The sequence below is a fragment of the Agelaius phoeniceus genome, chromosome 4 (genome assembly GCF_051311805.1).
Source record: "Agelaius phoeniceus isolate bAgePho1 chromosome 4, bAgePho1.hap1, whole genome shotgun sequence".
NCBI classification, from domain to species: Eukaryota; Metazoa; Chordata; class Aves; order Passeriformes; family Icteridae; genus Agelaius; species Agelaius phoeniceus.
Genome location: NC_135268.1, coordinates 62542378 through 62554910, shown reverse-complemented (window position 1 = coordinate 62554910; position 12533 = coordinate 62542378). Strand labels below are relative to the sequence as shown.

The window sequence follows — 12533 nt, the reverse complement described above, 5'->3', positions numbered from 1 at the left end:
GCTAATTTCAAGTGAAGGTTTCCATGGGCTATGTCTAAGACCAAGCATAATCTAAATGTTAGATGTCTAAAAGTATGTGATGAATAGTGGGATAGAGACAGAGATGCATGGTGGTAAGGAAGAGGAGGCTTCAAGAGGAAAACTGCAGGGTGTGCTCATTTATGATCACCATACTCTTTGTCCAATACCACAGAGGGAGAAAATCCTAATCATGCCAAGAGCTGAACAGCTGTTGTCTTTCCATATAAGCTGATGCTTTTAAGGGTGCATTTACAGAAGAACAGAACTGGGAGCATGGAATGGGTACACATAACAGGGCAGCCTAAGCCACTTAATCTCTACTTTGCAATATGTGTATATGCATATATATGTAAAGGGTGTATATCTATGTAATTGTAAAATATAATTTTTTTTCTCAAATTAGAATAAGGTTTTGCATTTAATTTTAAATGTTTTCTCTTGATCTTCCTCTTTAAATCTGATTGAGGGAAGCAGAATGTTCTCTTATTGGAACATAAGCAGCTCTGCTATGCTCTTCTATTTTGAATGCTTTGGGCTTGTTATGTGTTTTTATAGTAATAAGTTAAATAAATAGACCTGTATCAGCAATTTTGAGGATATGAGCTTAGTGTGCAAACATCTGTTGTATATATTTGATGTGTCCCCCTGACTTTCCAATAAGCCTTTTGAGATGTGTCCTTTCAGTATAGTTATCCTGCAGTGCTTGATAATGCTGACCATCGTTCTGTGATGACAAGCATAATATTTTGAAGGTATTTCTAAAAGAGAAATTTATAAAAGATAAATTCTTTTATCTGTTCAGTTTTTATCTTCTCTTTCTGTGTAGCTTCTTTGTGTCTCTTCTGGTGAAGTGCTTCTATTTTGAGGATTCCACAGAAGAAAAAAACTGGTATACTGACGTCTTAAATATTGCTCGTGGTATCTTCTACTGTTGGAAGTCTTTGAGGATAGGGAAGGACTTGGCAGTACCTGAGTGTGCACATGAATGATTTCCTCCCCCTGCCCACCCCCACTGTTCTTGCTGGCAGATGGTCCTTGAAGGACTTTTGCCAGCAAGTGCAAGTCAGACTAGCCCCTAGGAGTGACTGATACCAGGCAGCCTTTCCCTCTTGCTGAGCTCAGCAGAACAAGCCTGCCAGTGAACCTGATCTGTCATTTTCAAAGTTATTTCATATTTTTAGTCTCAGAAATCACAGTTGCAACAGAACAGAGTGTTTAGCTCCCCATGAGACTTGTCAGACATAACCAAATAGAAATTCAATGACTGATACAAAGTAAATGCTTGGGAGAGTGAGTTTCCAGTCTTAATGCTGCAATAACAGAAGTACCTTTTAAACTATAAGCTTTACATATTTTTTTTTTTTTGTTCAAAACGTTTCCTTCTGAAAAACAGCACAATTAAGACAGTTTTACTGGCATCTTCAGGATGCCAGTAAGCATTGCTCTGTAGCATCACTCTCACTGCCATAATAGTTCTGCACAGAACTGTTGTATATATTTGCAGATAGTTCTGCACAGAACTGTTGTGGTTTCACCCCCTCTGGCAGCCCCAGGCAGCTGCTTGCTTGCTTCCCCACCAGCAGGATCAGGGAAAGAATTAAAAGAAGAAAAGCTGGAGAACTCATGGGTTGAGATAAAGACAGTTTAATAGGGAAAGCAAGAGCCACGCACACAAGCAAAGCAAGGAATTAATTCACTGCTTCCCATGGGCAGGCAGGTGCTCAGCCATCTCCAGGAGAGCCCATCATGTGTAACAGTGACTTGGGAAGACAAACATAATCACTCCAAATGTCCCCCCCTTCCTCTTTTCCCCCCCTTTTATGGACTGAGCATGGTGCCACATGGTCTGGGATATCCCTTTGGTCAGTTTGGGTCACCTGTCCTGGCTGTGGCTCCTCTCAACTTCCCATATACCCCCCACATCCTGGCCAGCCTGGCCATTACCAAAAGCAGAAAAGGCCCTGGCTCTTTGTAAGTGCTGTTCAGCAATAACAAAACCATTTTTATGTTATCAACCCTGTGTTCAGCACAAATCCAAAATATGGCCCCATAATAGACACTGTGAAGAAAATTACCCCAGCCAAAATCAGCACATTAACCCAGATTTAACCAGCAAATATGTATTTAATAATTAATGGCTTCTTTTTGTATAAAACAATGGAACCTCATTTTGTGGATGAGAATTCCTCTTTTGTATTAATTCTTTTTAGATTCATATTTCTCATTCCTTTTTAGTTGTTCCAAATCTCCCCTGAACACTTGTTCTCCTGACCTCTAACACTGTGGATTAAAAAAAAAAAAAAGAAAGAACTCCAGATGGTTCACTTCATAGAATGAGGGCACCTTTATTTGTAAGGCATTTACATGAGTTAAAAATCCAACAGAGAAAATAAACTGTCTTAATGAGTGGTCCTTAGAAATGATGTCTGCAGTTTCAGACAGCCATGATTGTGGGGTGATGTTGGATAAGTGTGTTCCAGAGTATCTCCCAGAGCTCCCACAGGCTGTCAGAGCCAACTGGGCCACCCAAGCCTGAAGAGCCTGAAACACACCTCTGTCTCACACTGGTATGTATCCCATACCTACTGGTCTCTATTGTGATTGCTGCAGTAGCAGCTGGTTTTCTGCAGCTTTGCAGAAGTTGGTTTGGTATCTGTTCATCAGTGAGTGGTTACAGAACACAGCTGAGGTCTGTCCCCTGTGTGCCCCTCATGGACCAAAGCAGGGATCTTTTAGTAATACTGTGATGGGTATCCTTCAAACTGCAGAATTCCAGTCTGAATTCTGGGACTTTCTCTGTCTATAACCAGGGTTGGAAGAAATGCTGGAGATAAAGAAGAGATTTTTTTACAGAATTTCTGGTAAAAATATTGCTCTTAGTCACATTTGATGTGGTTATGGTTATAATTGCAATATATCAGAACTGATGGGCAACTAAAGTTTTTTTCTTTCTTGGAAAAAGGTTCTTCTTTCTTTGTACCAACCATGAAAAACCCTAACCTCAAGAATAACAATTTCCATGGACTTTGATAATGCAGAGATTTAATCAAATATGTTGTTCAGCTCTGCCCTAAATCGGTATCAGATACATATCTTGCTTGTTATTTAAACTGTGATAGCATGGAGTCACTAGGCACAGCTGGTTCCATAAACACAGAGGGAGGTGCTTTCTGCCCAGAGGAATGTAGTGTTAAGTATGAGACAAGAAAGAGACAGTGTGTGGATATATTGAAACAGGGAGAACATGAGGTCATGATGACTGGTCAGAACAAGAAGCAGCTGTAATAGGAACCTGGCTGCCAAGTGTCTTTATTTTATGGTAATTCATTTGTTGCAGTGCCCTGAGGAATATGGTTTGTTTTAGCTGAGCTCCAGAGTGGAATGTGGCTCAAGCTGATCATCCAGTCTCTGAAAACATTCTTCACATTGAAAATATTCTTACGTTGCTCTTGGTCATTATTTTCTGCAAGTAATGATGCAATAATAATAATAATAATAATAAGAATAACCTCTGTAATAACTGAGCAACTGTACTCATACTCAGATATGTGACAGTGTCCTTGAATACCCTGGCACTCCAGTGATTTCTTATAAAAACTTAAGCCAGAGAGCTTTGCTGGTTACCAGTGAGCTATGAAAACATTTTCAGCAAAATATATAGAAATGCACCTAAGGGTTCCTCAGAAATCTACAACATAAATATGCAGAAAGAAAATATTCATGGCAGTCATCTTTGGAGAAACTTAGAGGGCTTCACATGGGTGACAGAGTCCGTTTTAGTGTGAGAGGATTTGATGTGAATTTTTTAATGTTTATTTAAGAGATATGAACAGTAAAATTTGTCACTCTGCTGTGTAGTTTGAATGTAATGCAGTAAATCTATAAACCTTGTCATGGGGCCCTGACATGCCTTAAGTGTTCTCTCTGTCCACAAATGGCCCTTTAGTGAGGTAAAGGACTGGTGATGCAGGGGTCAGGACAGAGTAAAGTGCTCTCCAAAGTGGCTTTTCTGCAAAGATGTTATTATCTTGTCTACTACCACATTCCAGGCAGACTCAGTCTCTCCCCCCCTCTCTCTCTCTGATGGAATTCTAATCCATAACTGGTTCATAATCTGTCCTCAGAGATTTTTATGACTCTCTCAGTTATTCCTAGCTAAACTGTGTTTGAATTGAGTTCAGCTGGTCTCAGCAACAGATGTCAGGTATCACTAAAAAATGAGGGGTCATGTAGGAGAAAGCCAAAAATGTTCACTCTTTCTGTAACCTTGACCAAATTAATCTTTTACTCGCTGCATGTTTTTCTAAATAGTTTTGTATTTTTACTGTTAGTGAAATACTGGGGTATACATAACATATGAATATTGGTGTGGAATTGAGTAAAATTATATTGGGAATGTGTATTTTTCCAGTTTGCTTTTAATTCATTTTCACCCATTATTAAATTTAAAAATAAGAGAATTGCAAGTAGTGTCATTAATCAATATGTGTCCTGAACTGCAGAGCAAGTAATTTTTATAAGAGGGCAAGCCCCTGTGTTTATAATAAATCAAGTTCATTATCTTTTGAGCTTCCTGATTAAAGTAATTAGTCATTTATGCTGATACAAAGCCACCAGTGAATTCTTTGCTTTGTTTCACAAATATTAAATCTTAACTAGTTTTGTAAGGGTCGTTGGTTATAAACAGCTCCACATTGTGATGTAAATTTGTTGCTTTGTTAGCAGCGAAGTGGTTTCTGCCAACGCAAATTAATACACCAAGCAACTCTCCTGCAGTTGGAAGAACCTGCCTTTAAGACTGTAGCCTGCAAACTAATTTCAAATGCCCAGTGGGACACAGCAGGTGGGGCTGGGCAGGGTGTTGGGGCAACTGATGCTGAGTGCTGAGGCTCTCAGGTCAATGGGGGCTGCAGGCTGTGCTGCCCAGCAAGGCTGGGTGGGCTTCCCCACTTTTACTGACAGCTGCCCTTTCCCACAAACCACTGGGGAGAGCTCTGGTCGGTGTCATTTGCAAAATATTTGGGAAGCTGAGAACTGAATGTGCTTTCATATCTGCAGAATGTGGCTGTTACCTGAGGGGCTTCAGTTCAGAATGCCAGTGTCACTCCAGCTGGGTATTAAAAAGGTCATTGCCAAGCAAAAATCAGTGCTTTTGATTGTACTTTTTCCTGTTCTTCTTTAGCTGTTGGTAAGAGTAGTCTCTTCTGAGGTAGGGTCAAATACAGCTTAATTTTCAGTATGAAAACATTTGTGTTCCTCTGGAAAGTTTCTCGATTTCCAGGCATCAGTTCTGACCAATATGTACATGGCATCATATCTGTAAAACTTGCCCTTACACTGGAATAGATTGATACATTGAGGACAGAAGTTCAGAAGTCTCCTGAGTTGTTCTGTGGATTTTAATGAGGTGTACCTATGCTCACAGGTAGAATGAAGTAGGATGAGCCTGATAATTTCAGTGTAAATCTGTAAATCTAGCTTTTCTTCTGAATGTCAAGTGTTTACAGGACCTCTGTAACATTAAAAAACACCTCAGGCCCTCGGCTGCAACTCTTACTTAAAGAAAACAAGTCTTTTTTCTGCTTTGGTTTCTTTGTACGATTCCAGTTCAAGGGTAATTGTAAGCCTCCAGATTCTTTCTTTTCATATTAGATTACATCCTTTAGGGTTAAAATAAGGGAAACCTTTCCAGCAGTTACTTTGGTCACCTGCTGTGCAAACTAATAATGCCATGCTAATCTCAAAAGGACTGTCAGTCACAGTCACATTTGAATTTCAGTGTTTCAGGAAGGAGACAATCAAGGGAGGGAAATTAGCTGAACTAGGGCTATGTTGTACTACTTGATTTTAAAATCTACAGTCAATCAAATACATGAATGGAAGGTGTGTTTTTAAGAAGGTACAGATTTGTTTACAGGATTTTTTGGTGAATTTTAATGATGCAATATTAATAAGGAGACAGTACTATAGGCTCTTTTTTCTTTTAGCATGTACTCCAGGGAGAAATAAGTAATTTCATGTGGGGTGAGGATTTGAGAGGTTCAGCTTGTAAAAGAGGGTAATTGTGACTAAGTGCAGGTTAACACATGAGCTCTGGCATTTGTTTTCCTGTTGTTAGTGATGAAACACTGCACAGTGTTCATAAGGAAGCTTAAATGTGCTTTAGAGAAAGAATTTTCATATGCTAGGACAAAGAAAATTGTTCTTTTCAGGGATTTATAATCATTGTGGTATTTTCCACACTAAAAGAAAAGATGGGTTACAAGAAGTTGTCTAAAAGGATGAACACTGTAATTTGAAAAGAAAATAGGTTCTAGTGATTGTTCACCACCTGGATATTAATGTAGGCAATTACCAGGTCTTGCCTTTCAAGCATTATTATGTTAGAGCAAGAAAAAAGCCTATATTGTATTTTATATGACCTTTCTAATACTATATATACACATATAGATTTGTGTTATTTGTCTCTAATTCACCAAATGTTTCTTATGTGTGGCTCAAGGCATTTATTTATTGCAAGGCTTCAAGCTGTGGTAAGCAAGGTCATAGATTAAGAATTGATTTCCACAGTTGCTCTAGCATACAAACTAAATTTCTCTTGGTTGGTTATAAAAACTACAGCTGGGTATAAATTCAGCTTTTCAACACTGTCTTGAAAATTAATGTTAAAACAAATGAGAAAATACTCTGTATGTATTGCATGTTTCATTTAGACCTTCAGCTAAAACTTAAGGAAAACAAATTGATTTTTTGCTGCAGACTGCTAAGTAAAACTATGCCAATAATAAAGACGGTGGGTTCTTTATTTCACTTGTTTTTTCTTGTTATGACTTTATTTTTTAATTCAGATTTCCTGTACAGTTTCCATCAAATCATGCTTTGATCAGTATCTTGATTAGTGCTTTTTTTTACTATATGCTTCTAGAGCCATTGCTAATTGCAACAGGAATGTGTGTTTCAAAATTAAATATAGCTTATCTTCTTTGGAAACAGACACTCCTAGAAGAAATAGAAAAATCCTGCTGTTTTATTAGCATTAGTCTCTAATGTGAAACACATGATTTTTTTTTAAACTGAAGACTGTATTTAGACTCAACTGAAAATTTACCTTATCAAGGAGACGTGTTCTGGGGGTGTTTTTATGGTTTTCTTTGTGGATTGTCATGTTGGGTTTTGCTTTTAAGGTGTGCTTTGTGTTGTGTTGGTAACAGTAGTAGAGCTTAACTGTATGCAGAAATCAATTTGTGTAAATGTCAAATCTGCTCTTTTGTGTATCTTTGCAGCAATACACAGATTTCTACTGACTACACAGTAAATCTCAAGTTGGAGAAATTGTCTTCTTAGACACATCTTTAAAGAAAATATTTCAGATATAATATCCTGCCCTCTGTTTTTGAATTAGTATGCCTAGAACAGAAACAATAATCTGCAGTTTGTTTCCAGATCACTGTCAACATCATCAGGTGGCTTTAAAAAATACTATCTTGGCCTCTGCTCTTTCTGCATGTGCCATAGCTACTGCTTCTGCTGTTAGCAGAGGAAAAAAATTGCAAGATTATTTTTCTAAGATTGCAGAGGACATTGTGTTAGCTTGATGGGAATTGTTTTGCAGCACACAGCCCTCACTTTACCTTATGGCAGTGGCTCGCAAGGGAGTGGTGTGGCAAAGGTTTTGTGGAATTCTTTTCTGCTAAAAAAATGGCTGAATTGCCAATGCTTTTGCACATTAGTGCATGAAGTAACTTTCTCACAGTGGTCACAGTACGCTTATAAAGAAAAGCAGTTGGAAAGTGGAATACTGTGTGATGGGAGCAGTAAAACACTTTGGTGAGTAAAATAGGTAAGGATTATATATATTATGAAATATAAACTTTATTAAAGAAAACGTGTGGAAATGAAGCACCTCAGAAATCACTCCTCTTGCCAATTCAGATGGATATTTTTGAGGAATGAAGTTGTGAAATGAATCTGATCTTTAATGGTCTTTATCCCCTCCCTGAGCTGTATTTTGCAGGATCAGAATAGTCAGATCTCCTTTCATGGCTGATCCCAGCAAACTGCTTAGCACTTGAGCATATTTTGCAAAATTTTGAGTGGCAGCTTATTTTAATGTATTGAAAAGAGAGGATTTTGTCAGTTTTTAAAATATCCATGTCTATAACAAACTTCCTTTTGACTTCATTGAGATTTCCATATGGAGATACCTCAAAAAATGCAGCTTTGTGGTGAAATACAGTGAATCAATTCAACTCAGACTTTCTCAGAATAATAAAGTCTCACTGCAAGCCTTGTTAGGCAGAATTACGATTATCAAGTCTGGTAGTCAGGGAGGCTTGTTGTTAGTGTATTACTGCAGGACAACTCAAGCATGGTCATGCCTGACTGAATACAAGATTTATGCCCATTTCTAAATTGTAAATTTCTCTTTTTTTTTTTAAAGAACACTGACATATGTATGAAGAATTTTGGACTGATTCATTAAGTTTGAATAAATTCCTACAACAAATGAATGAAATGAAGAGAAAGGAAAAATAACTAGCTTAGCAGGACTCCTTGTGTCAAGTTGGCTTCCTGCAGAGACACAGGACTTATAAAGAGAGGTAACTGATAATTCATTGTAGATCCATTTGATGGTAAACTTTGAGAAACATAACCTTTTCAGCAGCAGATATGGCACTATCCTCTGAGATCTATGGGCAGGAGTTGACTGTGTACACCTGAGGAATGTCTGTCTAGCAGCAGCCTAGGAGTTTGGCTTATGTAGGAATCCCTTGTGAAAAATTCTGTTTGAAAAAGTGCACCCACAGCATGTATTTGAGACTACTGGGGTCTTTGAGTCAGAAGAGAAGTGTGCTGCTGCAGTGACTTAGGAACCCAAAGATGGTCACAGCACCTCTCCTGTGAGGAGAGGCTGAGAAAATTGAGATTGTGCAGCCTGGAAAAAAGAAGGCTCTGGAGTGACCTCATTGTGTCCTTCCAGTATTTCAAGGGGGCTGCAAGGGAGCTGAAGAGGGTCCTCTAGCAAGGCTTTATATTGACAGGACAAGGGGTAATGGCCTTAAAATGAAAGAGGGAAGATTTAGGTTGAATAGTACGAAGAAATTATTCTCTGTGGGGGTGGTGAGACACTAAAACAGTGCTCCTAGAAGTTGTGGTTGCTTTATCCCTTGGAAGTGTTCAAATACAGGGATAGGGCCCTGAGTGACCTGGTCTAGTAGACCAGGTCTACTAAGGTCTAACCCTAACCCTAACCCTAACCCTGGCCATGGCAAGTAGATGATTTTCAAGGTCCCTTCCAATCCATACCATTCAGAGATTCTGTGACTTGAGTCTTCCCTTTGCATTATAATTCTGGCATGTTTGTTATCTCAGCACTTGATTTGAAATGTAGAAAACTGTGGTCTTTCTGACTTTAATTGGAGAATTAAATTTGTCAAGTTCCCTGAAGATTTAATGTGTGCAAATATAAATATTCTTATCATACTCTGATTTTTTCAACACATTCATATGTTGTTATCAAAATGTACATATACTCCAGTGGTAGTATTATGTTACATTAGTGGGGATTAATGCTGCAAAATCCAATATCTGCAGCCGGAGGGTGAACCACATCATTTCAGAAAGATCAAGGGACTGCAGTCATTTACATTTCATTGGGCTTTCTTGGATGCATATGCAATTTCTCTGCACCCCACTGTACAGCATTTGGAGCCAGGCTCTGGTCTGAAGGAGGTGACTAATGACAGTAATTATCTATTGCTTTCTTCTGCACATCTGCTTGGCAACATAACTCCTTGGCTTGGGTTAAAACAGCCTTGAAGCTTTTTTAACTACTCTGAGGGAAAAAAAAACGTGTCATGCAAGGATTTATGCATTCCTCACTTCATGTTTCTGCCACCTGTGCCTTGCTCTGACATGGGTGGTTCTGTAAACCACACTGAGGTAGAAATTGTGCACAACTGGTCTTGCTGAGACTCTTCCTGAGCCTCCTTCTATGCTGAGCTCCCTCAGCACCAGAAATGTTTTCCCTAAGACTTAAGTAGACATGTTCATTGTTTTTTTTCCCCTCTCACGATAACATTTTCATCAAGGACCAGATGACAACACCAAGTGATGGTTGGCTCACATGTGGCTTTATTCTGTTTTGATGGTGGGAAATGGGACATACTGTGTGATCTTAGTAGGGAGAAGGATTTGAATGAGCAAGATGATCAAACAATGAAACTACGTGACCAAAGGAGCTCTGTAATGTAGGTTTCAAATCCTGTGTACTTAAAAAGTAGCAAACTTGTTGCTGCATTATTCTAAAACAACTTTACTCATACCTCATTCTCTGCTTCTCTGCTGTGGAATTTTTCCTTTATGGAAGGCCTGACTTAAAACATTTCAGGTTTTTCTCTCTGTTGTATAAGGGGTAAATGACCAAGCATGAAGCAATTCTTTACTAAGAATTCCACCTCTGTGGTTACTCCATTGCTGTGATTACATTTCAGAAGCTCTAGATTCCAGTACTGTTGCATCCTTTTGCTTTCAGATTTTAATTAAAAGTTTTCATAGCCAGATAACAGAACAATAGGGGGTTTGGTATTGACTAACAGTGCCTCCCCCCACCACCCAAAGGTTCAGCTACGAGTGAAAGGCTATTAAAAGCAATATTGGTGCAGATGCCAAGTGGGAAGAGATAGCAAGCATGTAAGAAGGAACAATTAATTTGTTTCACAATGAAATGTGTATAAAATAAAAAATTATTTAAAAGCAGGGTTTTTTTTCTGTTTATCTTCTTTTAATCTTGGTTTTCCGTAACAATAATAATAATAGTAATTTTGTCTCAGTGGAAACTTTGTTTTCAGTTACTGTGTTAGTAATCTTGCACTGAAATGCTTGTATTTTTCAGTGCTGATACTTAATTTTATTAATTGGTCCTTATCCCTTGACTGTCTTGGAATTTAGTCTTTTCTACACCTACAGGTTTTAATAAAGGCATGCAGACTTCATTTAGTTAATCAGTATAAGGTAAAAATGGATAAGACACTTGATGGATATTTCATAAGGACACACATTTTTGTTTACAGACAAGTGAACACATTAGGTTGTGCAACAGCTGTATCTAAGTAGATGTAGAAGTAGGCATTTATGCTGGGCATAGGTTATTTTTTTTTCCACATATGCAGGCATAAGGCTGAGGTAAAAATGTAATGTTTAGTTTCTAGACAATGCACAATGTCCTGTGGTCAGTTAGTTTATACAAACATGTTTCTGTATTACTGTGCAGGAGGACTGTAGCATTCATCATAAAAACCCAGATCTGAGCAGAATAAGATGACCTTTCCAAAAGCAAACTTGCAAGAAAATTTCTTACATTTGAAGGGCTGTGGTTGACTTTTTAAAATGATGGTTAATTGTTCATCTGACCTATTTGTCTAGAAAAAATAGTACTAAATCCTGTGACATTGGCAGTAGAACTTTGATCATGGGAATCCAATATTCATTGCTTGGGGGCATTTGCTCTTATAAACAGGAACTGTGATTGTTAATGTTCTTCTGAGTACCCTAAATCATCATTTGGAGCTGAATATTTCAGATGTAAATACACGGCCAGAGCTTGATACTATTACTGTTGTATTCCATTCATTTATTTGGTAAGTATTTTAATATTTTTAAAATAAGGAGTATGGATTTTTTTTTACCAAATTTTTGCCATGGATACTTCACTGGCAATCAGCATGATGGTGGATCCTTTCTGGGTCTGTGCTCTTTGGCAAACTGCAGTAGCCCACCTTCTGAAGAGCATGCAGGTGGGTTTAGAAGAACACTTGGATTGCCGATTCAAGGTTAAGAAGAGGCACCAGCAGTGTTGGATGGCTGTGCTACAATTTTCCCTCCATTGGAATTCTGCTCAGTGTTTCACAGTGCCATGCATGCTCTGTGACATGGCCTACACCTACACTGGCTCAAGCAGCAGAAAATCAACAAATATGTGCAGATGCTGAGAGAGATGCTTGAAGAAGCTGAAGAAACAGATTTCTTCTGGTGTGATACTTCTAGGTATGCTCTTCTTTTTATCAACAAAATATCATAGTGCTTGAACTATTGATTTTCATTTATCTGATGTCTGAATACAGATTTTTTTATAGTATTTCTTGTTTTCTTGTGATAGGAAGCTGAAGAAGGGAATTCATGTTGAATGCAGGGCAGTTGATGTTAATAAAATTTTTTTTCCCCTTTTCCACACCTTCAATAAGACACAGTTGCATGGGACAGTTTGAATGCTTTCCTAGTGACATGGAAAAGCAAGAGAAGGCCACAGACTTGCAAATAAAAATTAGTTGTTATTTACTCATTCAAAACTGGCCAGGAAACAGCTAATACATTGCTCCATGACTGGCTCAGAGTTACTAATGATACCTGAACAGTTTTATGTATCACATCATTCATATACTTGAATATTGTTCTCTGATGTGTTTTTTGTTCTTAGCCTGTCTGAGTTCATTTGTGGCAAAGAACACTTTTTG

The 12533-nt window shown here is 38.2% G+C and overlaps 1 protein-coding gene across 6 annotated transcripts in view; it reads left to right on the top strand.

Moving 5' to 3' along the window:
• PPP2R2C (protein phosphatase 2 regulatory subunit Bgamma) overlaps nucleotides 1–12533 on the top strand; it is a 190111-nt gene that overhangs the window by 81239 nt on the left and 96339 nt on the right. The gene's annotated exons all lie outside the window — the stretch shown is intronic.